The sequence below is a fragment of the Sinocyclocheilus rhinocerous genome, unplaced genomic scaffold, assembly GCF_001515625.1.
Source record: "Sinocyclocheilus rhinocerous isolate Xijiao unplaced genomic scaffold, SAMN03320098_v1.1 scaffold1294, whole genome shotgun sequence".
NCBI classification, from domain to species: Eukaryota; Metazoa; Chordata; class Actinopteri; order Cypriniformes; family Cyprinidae; genus Sinocyclocheilus; species Sinocyclocheilus rhinocerous.
Genome location: NW_015656157.1, coordinates 2713946 through 2724569, shown reverse-complemented (window position 1 = coordinate 2724569; position 10624 = coordinate 2713946). Strand labels below are relative to the sequence as shown.

The 10624-nt window shown below is 40.0% G+C and overlaps 1 long non-coding RNA gene across 3 annotated transcripts in view; it reads left to right on the top strand.

Annotated features, from left to right (window-relative positions):
* The window catches only part of LOC107719615 (uncharacterized), a 49148-nt gene that overhangs the window by 24437 nt on the left and 14087 nt on the right, over positions 1-10624 (top strand). For all 3 annotated transcript variants that reach the window (XR_001637534.1, XR_001637536.1, XR_001637535.1), the window contains one exon: positions 8452-9507. This is a non-coding gene — a long non-coding RNA (uncharacterized LOC107719615). The remainder of the gene's footprint in view (positions 1-8451; positions 9508-10624) is intronic.

Genomic DNA, 10624 nt, shown 5'->3' with positions numbered 1-10624 from the left:
AAATGTTCAGCTGAAACAGTACAACTTACTGAAATGTGTTATGTCTCATGTAATTGCTTAATCAGTGCTTCACCTGCAGAAAGACGTCAATAAAACAGCTTGTAAACAATATGGCACATACTGTTGCATTTACCTCAGAAAAGCCATTCACTGTCCATAAACTTGATAGTCCACTAGAAAAAAAAAAAAAAACTAGGAACATTTTGCTAAATATATGCACTATACTACATATTCATTTTACATGTTTTTTTTTTTTACTTAAAGGGGTCATATGATGCGCTTTCAATTTTTCCTTTCTCTTTGGAGTGTTACAAGCTCTTGGTGCATAAAGAAGATACAGTATGGTGAGGGGTGTAACATTTCCGTCTCACGCTTGAGGTATTCGGCCAATCATAACGCACTGGATAGCTGGTCAATCACAGCACACCTCGCTTTTTCAGATCGATGAGCTTTGTAAAAATCGACGCGTTTCAGAAAGGCGGGGCATAGAGGAGAAACAATAATGTACAGTATGTGGAAAATAATGTGTTTTTTGAACCTTAAACCGCATAAACACATTTCATTACACCAAATACACAAAATACTGTTCTTTTTAGCAGCATCATATGACCACTTTAATGTATTGTCTTCATTATTTAATGTATGTTTTAATAAAACAAATTGAAACCAGTTTTTATTACAGCCACTGTTTAAATGTTTATTTTTCAAGAAATTGGAGTAGAAACATAATTCTATTATTAAAAAGTTGGCCAAAAAACCTGACATTTTTCAACTCTGTTATTATTTGAGTGTTGAATTTTAAATAAATTTGATTCATTAATTGATTATTAAATAACATTTATTTTTGGTTTCAGTTTACATTTTTGGCCAAGTTGCAACCTGAGTTTTGGGTTTCAGTTTCGGCCCAGAATTTTCATTTAGGTGCATCACTGATATTTACACTAATATTTTATTTATACATGTTTTCAACAGGGGAAGGATCGGTCCACTGCATTCATTTTTACATAGTTTTTTAGTTTAGTTAGTCAGTGTTTTGGTCTTTTGTGCATCATAATGTGGAAGAAAAGATCTGTTGCTACTTCCATTTCAGCGCAAATTTAAATTTACACTGTAAAAAAATATTTTTCAATGATTATTTGAGTGTTTTATTCGAAAATACTATTTTTTCTTCTACTTCAGAATTTCATGTATAATGCAATTTGTCACTGTTTCTTTGTAATTGTTTGTGAAAATTACTAGCAATTTCTGAGCGCAAATTGTTTTTACATCAGTTTTTTCAATGTAATCAGTATTTAGTTGTATACTTTTAATTGGCTTAAATGGCATCGTAAAAAGGCAATTTTAGTTACTTGAAATAACATTTTACACCAAATATTCAAATATCCTTCCGTATTTTGCATGTTGTTACGGAAAGAGCATATTCACAGTATGACTTAAGCATTCTGATTAGCCCATAAGTGTGTGTGCGTCTTTTTGTGCAGATGTAAGTTGTAATTACGTTTATGTTGTGTAAATATCTTATTTTCTCTTTAATATAGAATGTAAACATAAGCAAATTGTTTATTAATTGTTTAGCTGCTCACGTAACTTAAAGCTGCAGTCCGTAACTTTTTTTGGTTAAAAATTATCCAAAATCAATATTTGAGCAAGTACATAACCAGCCAGTGTTCAAAACTATCGCCTTACTTTAGCCCGATTCACAACGGTTAGCTTCTAATAATGTTTTCTAATTTGAGTGGTACGGGTAGGTTTTCGCGGGAAATTCGAGCATGCTGCTGCGTCATTACGTCACGTCTGTAAACATAAAGAAGTTGTCCCGGCTACTAGGCTATCGCATGTGAGGATGCTGCAGGTGGAGGATCGTTTATAGCCTTTTCTCACAGCAGCCAGAATTAAATGTATCATTTTGATGGCAGATTGTAATCCATAAAGGATTATGTGTTTATGAAATGCATGTGAATGAAATTAAATTATACAAACAGAGATGGCGACAAAGAGGCAAAATTTACAGACTGCAGCTTTAAGCTCATAGTTAAATTTGTTTGAACAACCAACCAGCCTGCGCATAGCAACATTGGCTCAACCAATGGTGTAAGTTTAGGGGGCGTGGCTACCTTTTGACCAACCAATAGCAGATGAGGGGAGTGGTTCAGAAGATCAATCTTTTGTTTGCTTTTAATTTTGTTTTAAGGGCAAGGAATGTTTTTTCCTTAACATGTTTAATTATCATCCTGATTCACATATCGCTGACTGCCAAAAAAACTTTACGATTTGTGACAAGATTTTGAGCAATTAGCGCTGCCTTTTTCTTGTGATGCAACCTTCCGTGTACGATGTTGTGTTGCGATCTGCTGTCGCCTCGTTTCGTAAATCTATTTCTGTTGAATTCAGTGGGAGGTGTGATTGTGTTTGGGTTGGCGGGGATTTATTCAGGTTGCTTCTGTTACAGTGGCACCCGAGGCAGTTACTTTCATGAAGACAGATAAGCTCACCGTGAAAATCCCTCTCGCTCTCCCCACCACCACGCCGCACGAGTACCACCCGAGCCTTCTCTTCCACTTTCTGGAGAGTTCTTTAACCTTGATGAGTGAGATGAAGGGGTCAGGGAGGATAGACAAGTGACTGCGCTATGTTACAGTGTATGTATAGAAAAAAAAACACCCCTCCTCCCTGTCACGATCAATACGGCTAACAGAGAGCTGGGCTAGTCAGGCATTGAAGGTGGTGGGTGTAGGAAAGCTCTACTGAGGGCCATAAAGAGTCTTAAGTGCGCCTGGTATAGTGTCTCTGCTTTTGGCTGTCTTTACACATAGCGGTCACATAGTCTCACCTGTTGATTCCAGATTTGTGAGATTTAACATGCTCTGTGGTCAGAGCTTTATGTCCATGTCTGCTTCATTTAGCTCTGCCCTACTTGAGAAGATCTGTTTTTGTGATCTGCTTTTTTTGTGAGGGAGCACCTCAAGGGTGTGTTTGTGTGCTTATTTTTCTTTACTTTTGTTTTTCCTTGTTTTTCTCATACTGAATGACAAATGTGTTGCAGACATAATAGACGGCATAGTTTAAAGTATGAGAGAGACTTTTATAGTTGCATAGATAATTCTATAAATTTGTTTCAGGAAATATGTGACTGTGACATTGACACTGCCTTATTTTCTTCATTGGGACTCAGATCCAGACCTTCTTGCCGCAGATAGAGAAAATATTTCACAGTTTTAATTCTCCCAAAAAAAGAATTAAAAGTTCTCCCAAAAAAAACTGGTGAAACTTTGTAAAACTTGTTATGGTAGACGGTGGTGAAAGATGATTTTTGCTGGCTTGATGGTGTAGTTATGGCATTTATAATTGATAAACAATAATTTGATAATAAAAAGAGTATTTTATATATATATATATATATATGTAGCCTATATGTGTATTAGGGCTGGACAATAATTCAATATCAATATGTATCGCGTCATACATGCGCATATATATATATATATTATTATTATTAATTTATATTAATATATATATTACAAATACTACTACCACTATTATTATATTGGTAAATGTAATAGTAATAATATATTTTTTACTATAATAATGTGTGTGTGTGTATATTTATATAATACTTTAATATATTATATAGCATTTTGATATAATATATAATATTATATAATATTTGTAAAAACATTTGAAATCGTCTTATTATAGCATTTTACGTTAATCATAGAATATAATATGATATTTTAAATACGATCACTTATTATTATTACTTTCATTACTATCCTTTATTATTTATGTAATGTAGTGGGATAATGTACAGTCAGCCCATCATCACAAAATAAACGCCTACAAAATGATATATCGGGGATATCTATTTTGCGACAATGACCGGCTAACTATACATTATCCCTTATTAGCTATCATTATTAGCCTTCACTAATCCCGCAGTGATTTTCCTCTCTCAGGTGGTTGAAACATTCACTTGCTCATGAGTTCTCCACTCCACACTCAGTTTAGGTAATTGAGTTGAGTGAGAAGTTAACCACCCGTCTCAATGGCAGGGAATCCTGGTGCCCCTCCCTCTCAGGAGGGTCACATTGTCCAGCCCCTCTCCCACCGGTGTAATCCCTTCCACCGGTACAAAGGACCTACCCACAGGCCACGGAGGTACATTAACCCACCAGCCAGCGAGCTCTCTGACCTGAGTGGCAGAGCCCCGTTCATCCAGCCCGGCTAACAGCTACCGGCACTCGGCACATCAAAGCCGAGAGCTGAGCTCGTGTGTGCGGTTACTTATTCATGTGGGTCTGGGAGACAGTCCGTGGAGATGAAACGGCTCCCCTGTGGTCTCAGTAAGGAGTTAGAAAAGCCGGAGCCGACACTGGTTGGTGCTGTGATCTATGTCGCAGCGCTGAGGGGATATCTGGCCCCTACATCAAACATCTTGTCCCAATAATGTGGCCTGTTATCAGAGCGAGTGATGCCCACAGCTTGGCTTTAGCTGACTGTGTACTGTACTGTGATCTGCTGTAGTTGAGCTGCAGCATTTGTGATGTGGAGATTATGTCAGACATAACGGCGACATGTGAATCCAATACACTGGGAAGGCTGTGGAAGTAGGAACCTTCAGTATTGTTGTAATTTCTGTGAGAACAAACAGAACGATTGTTTTCAAACTGGTCTTCTGAACCACTCCCCTCATCTGCTATTGGTTGTGTTGAACAGGTAGCCATGCCCTTAAATTCACTCCATTGATTGAGCCAGTGTTGCTGTGCTGGCTAGTCGGATTGTTCAAACCAGATCCGTTGAGAAATGCTGTGACATGCTTTGATCTTGCCGCCACACGGTCTCGTGGTTCATGGAGCTCTCAGTTAGTTCCAAACAACTCTGCACTGTCAGCCTGTTTGAATGGGTTTAATCGGGACAGACAGCAGTTTCACTATAATTGCAACAATTACTAGTAATTATTAACACATAATGTGCATTGATTGTGCATTGATAACTACACTGCCTATGCTTTACAATAGCATTTTATTCGGGGGAGTGATAAAGACAGCATTAATATGTTCTAATGCTAATTAATTTATTCACCTTCATGTCGTTTCAAACCTGCAGTACTTTCTTTTTTTCTGTGGAGCACAAAAGAAGATATTCTGAAGAATGTTTCAACTGTTTTTGTATATACAATGACATTTTTGGACCCCTTTAACTTTCATTGCATGGACAAAAACTGTTGAAAATAGTTAAAATACATAGTAAAAAATATTTTTCTAAGTTGTATATAAAACAAGGATTATTGGAGTATGTTTTACAAGAAAATTTTATTTTAGTTTTTCTACTTTAAAATTTTGTTTCAATTAATGTCACTTGCTGTTTCTTTGTAATTATTTGTGAAATTTACTAGCGATTTCTGAGTGAAAATAGTTTCTACATCATTTTTTCCACAGTATATCTTCTTTTGTGTTCCAGATGCAAAAGAAGAAAGTCATACAAGTTTAGAACATAGTAAATGATGACACAGTTTAAATTTTTGGGTGAACTGTGTGAACTTTGGGTGAAGTCTCTCTCTGCATATTAAGTAGTTTAGGTAGTTTCAAATTGTTAATTTGCGTACTGCAGCAAAACGTGTTACATTGCAAAAGAACGCATTAAAATGTAAAAATTCTCACACCAGTGCTGATGATAAATCACATGTTTCTCCTTCAAGGGCTGCAGCGAGATGCAGGGGGCGTGTCCTCAGCAGGGCCGCGCCCCCGCTGCCCCGCCGTCAGTCAGAGACGGAAGAGGAGGTGAGGTTGCCATGGGAACAAATGCTCTGTGTTAACCAGAAGGGAAGCAAACAGTAGCGTTTCATAAAGTAGTGTTCTTGAAAAGCAGGCTTGGTGTTGTGCAGAAGATGCCTTGAAACTGGAGATCTTTTGAAAAGTGCATTATTTGTGTAAGGGCAAAACTGGTGCCGTTTAGCTGTGTGCTAAATGATGCTTTTTCAGTTTTGTTCGGAGTTGTGTTGTAGCATGGAGAGTCTGATCATAGGTTTTGCAGAGATATTCTTAAACCTCTGCAGCATTGCATAGGAACTCACAAGGGCAGATTGATTGGCTTTGCTGTTGTAAAAGAGAGGCAATGCTTTGGTATGTTTTTCGTTTTTGGCAAATAGAGTCCTTGGATTCTATTCTTTTGTATTCCGCATCTGTAAAAAAAAAAACATTAAAAGATCATCTTATGCAGAGTGTACTTTATATTAAAGGAATAGTTCACCCCAAAATTAAATTTCTGTCATTTTTGACTCAATTTTGAAGAATATTGTTGATGCTCTTTTACATACAACTAAACATACAACCTGTCCAAAATTTACTAGCATCATAAAAGTAGTCCACATGATGTGCTATATTCCAGTCTTTATATTATAGCTTTGTATAATAAACAGACTAAAATTCAAATCATTATTCATTGATAATCTTTCCTTCCACTGAAGTTTTCAAGTCTCATTCATGCTTGAGCATATTCGATCATGCCGCATGACAACGTTACACCAAGTTTGACATCAGTGATGAGTTTCAGCAAATAATAATTTCAATTTTAGGGTTAATTGTTCCTTTAAAAAAAATATAATTTGAGATGTATCATGATACATGTCTTCCTCTTATGATATGTATATAGGCCTAAAGTACACAGATACATGTCTATTCCCAATTAAATATTTCATAAATGTTGGTAAGAGCTACAAAGCTACTTGTTAGAATACAAGTGCAAAGAATTTCTGCCACATATTTAGGGTTAGGTGTGAACAAATGGAATTATATGAGTGTCAAAAACATGTATCAATCAACCATTCATCTGAATATGGTGTAGGACCTCAATGTCTATGGTGGGTACCGCACGGTGTGTTTGTGATTGCAGATTATTTGATATTTTGCCTGCTAATCAAGTATTGCACAGTTCGCCCCTCTCAAATCGTCTTTTTCGCCACTTCGCTCCTCCTCCTTTCCTGGAGGAGGACACAGAAGAAAAGATGGGGGAAGCTGACGAGACATCTCGTGGTAGTTGGATATCAGGGCTGTACCTGATCTCGACCATGAGGCGACTGCAGCAGTGCCCTCCCTCTTTTGCTCTCTCGTATTCTCTCACGCTCTCCCTTGTAAGCTCCCTGAATATTTTTTTTTTATCCATCCCCACACAGTTTCATTGTTCCCCTGTGCTTTGTAACTATGGCAGGCATGAAATGCACCTAAACGCAGCGGCTTCCCAGCCCCAACCTTCATACCCGTCCCGTCCGCCTCCTTTCCCTTCTCCCCTTCAATAATATTTATAGTGCAATCTTTTTCTCACCCCCATCTTCTTTTTAGGGATTTTTTTTTCTTTTTCTTATTCACAAGTCCAATGCCATGCCCCGGCCCCCTCCGATTCCCCCTTTTTTTTTGCCCCAGCCCTCTCCCTTCGAGCTGACAGATACACTGTTCTCTCTTTCTTCGCCTTTCACCTCCCTCCGCCCATCTTGCCGGCCCGGCACAATGTCGACGCTTTCTCCCGTGGCCGGCCGAATGCTGCCCTGAACTAACAATATCAGCAAGGCTGTCTCAATGCCAGGGAGCTCCATTGTGTCCTGCCAGAGGGGTGTTAACACCCATGTCTGGACCCAATGAATAGTATTATTGTGTCTGAGACATGCAGCTTGCCCCCTCAGTTGCACTCTGCCCCTCAACCCCGAAGAGGTGCCCCATTTTTTGGCACTTAACCCACTTTTAGCCAACGTCATTTTGAGGTGAAACTTTCAGCGCTTTAGAACATGCATTAGTGTTGTAGTTTTTTTTTAGTTGTAGTATTGGCCGCCGGTTAAATAGGAACATTGTGGGATGGTTTAAAAGGTTCCCATGGTCAAGAAAAGTCTGTGCATATTATGGAAAAGTAAAAAGTCATGGAAATGAATAAATTTGTAGAGTTGCAAAACCTATGGATATTCATTAGTCAAATTAGCAGTTTAGCCATTGTTAGCTAATGTTTTAAATGCACAGTGAGTCCATAATCGAATGTCCTTTTGAACTAATTTGCATGACAACGGGTGTCCGAAATAATTTAAATAATTCCAGAGATTGAGGAAGTGAAACGAAAACAAGAAAACATTCTCCTCATCTGTGATCTGTGTTTACAAGTAGCGTAGCTTACTTAGTGCCTGTTTAAAGTCCCGGTTTTGTCTGCTGTACGGGGAAGTATCAGCGTAGGGGCTCTAAGTGCACTTGGCAGACAGTTTCTTTCAGCCTGACATCCTTAACTCAAAAAATCTCCTGCCTCAGCTTTTTTTATTCCAAGGTTACAAAGTTCACATTACTAACTGAGAGCAGATGCCAAAACATTCACCTTGCACATCTCCCTGATCAAAGCTGTGGATTGACATTTGCAATGGGCAAAATGCTGAAAGTTAAGATGAACTTGTTTTCTCTCTCTCCCTCGCTGTTGTTTTGGCAGGAGTCGGAAGACGAGCGGAGAGTGGGAGTAGCGATAGTGGTGGAGGAGTGAACCCGGAGCAGGTGAACACAGCTGCGGACCGCCATGGGCTCTCTTCCATTGGTCCCGACTCTCCATCTTCGGGTCTCTGAGAGACGGCAGGGACCAGCCAGGGAGCGTCGGAGTGGGCAGGCGAGGCAGCTCGCTTTCCCCGCCGGCTACCGGCTCCTCGGCAGCGAGGAGGGAGAGAAATCAATACTGAGGAGAGATGCTGCCAGGGGTCGCCCAACGCTGCCTCCAGCCATGGAGCCATGGGAGCCCAAGTGTTCAGCTTTCTCTCTCACAGCCCAATCTCAGTCAACTCGCATCAGCTAAAGAGAGGGCCAACAGCCTCGATGCTCTTCATGCTACACCCGAGTGTGTGTGTGTGGTTCTGCCAGAGGGCCTTTTCAGGCTCGGCATCACTTGATAAAACTTTGCCTGCTGGAGAACGAGTAGAAAAAGAATGTCAAAGGTCTTTCTTTCCCCCATCTTTGATTCCTTTTTCGCCATGAGTGCACATTCCCCCTGACTGTTGTAATGAGTGCTTGACGGAGATCTCTTTTACGTTGAATCAAGAGGCCTTTTTTTAGTGGTCCTCCTCCTAAGCATGCACAAAGTGCTCTACATCTGATGGGCCGGGATGAGAGAGCAGTTTGAATCCTTTTTTGCCACCTTTTCCATGATGGTTTTCCATGATTTTTTTGATGGACGCCACTATTCAAGAGGCTCGGAAAAGGACATGGCCTTGATTAGTAGGTGAAGGGTTTGGCGCTTAACCTTCCCGGGCACTTTGTAACGGCTTTCAACATTGCCAACCATGGCACTTGATTGGTATTAATAACATTGCGGACCAATCGAGGACAGTGCGAGATGGAGAAGTTCCAAAAAGTTGCTCCCACAAGGCTGCAGATCCATTGAGATGTGGAAAACTAAAACGTGACCTGAACTAGATGTTAACAATTCAAAAAGTGGAGTGCTGGTGGCAGTGGATAGTTCCTGTATCCTTGGATGCTCAACGGGAACAAGTTGGATTCGGTAAGGAAAGATTTCAGTAATCTGTATGCTTGGGTTAAGTAATGTCAGCTTTACGTTGTGTTCTAGTTGCTGGTTGAAGGTCCTGATTTGCATTATGTAAAACAAACAAAGTGCCAGACAAATGTATATATACCCGCCATCCTGTCACGACTCCACTTGGCAGCGCCTTCGACAAAATGGCCACCGATGCCTGCCAGCTGTCTCCCTGCTAAGATGGCGGCACCTTAAACGCTGCCCACCTGCCTAATCAAGGGCGATTATGTAGAGTCCAGATAATTGGATTTGCATATGCTTATTCCCCTTGTTTATTATTGGTCGGGCCAGTAATTCATGCAGCCCTTGAAACACGCAGGGCATATGTGCCTGATTCCTTGATCGCTTGTATCCTTTTACAGTCTGTCTGTCTTTATGTTAAGCTGCGGTAGCGTTCTGTCATTCGAAATGGGAGAAAAATATGGCGTTAACACACACAAAGCATCTGATGCCTGTGCCATCTGTGACATCTGCGACTGGGTAGTCTAGCTACGTAAATCCCTCACTCGCAGGGCCCGGTTCCAGGCAGCCTCCCATAATGACCTCATTAGCATGCACAGCACTCCTCACCATAGGCCCTGGTGCGCTGCTGTGCCGTGGGACCCGACAATCCGCGCCCTTCACACAAACGCTCGCTGGGCAACATTGTGTTCCTCCTTACAATACAAAACTTCACACTTGTTTTATTACAATCATGTCAGTGGAGCTGAAGATCTGAAAGGGGCTTAGGCAGTTAGCCTGCATGCTCAGGGAGATGTCTGTGCACAATGTCTGTGGGTTTTTTTTTTAGCTACGCCAATAAATTGGTTGTTTGGTTGAGTCAGATTTTATTCATTTTAATTTTTCTTTCAATTGACTTGAAAGGTCAATTGACTTAAGGTCTGTGTGTTTTTGTTAATACAGCCCATTCAACTTAAAGTCCTCAATAATTTAGCTTGAAATTGTAGCATCGTAGTAGCAGAAACCATCTAGATCCGATTAGAATTTGTAATAATTCGCACTAGATGGCTAAATGGTAAGAAAATGTATAAGTTGGCTTTTACAAAAGTTTACAACCCAAAACCTAAACCTTGTAAATGTAAAG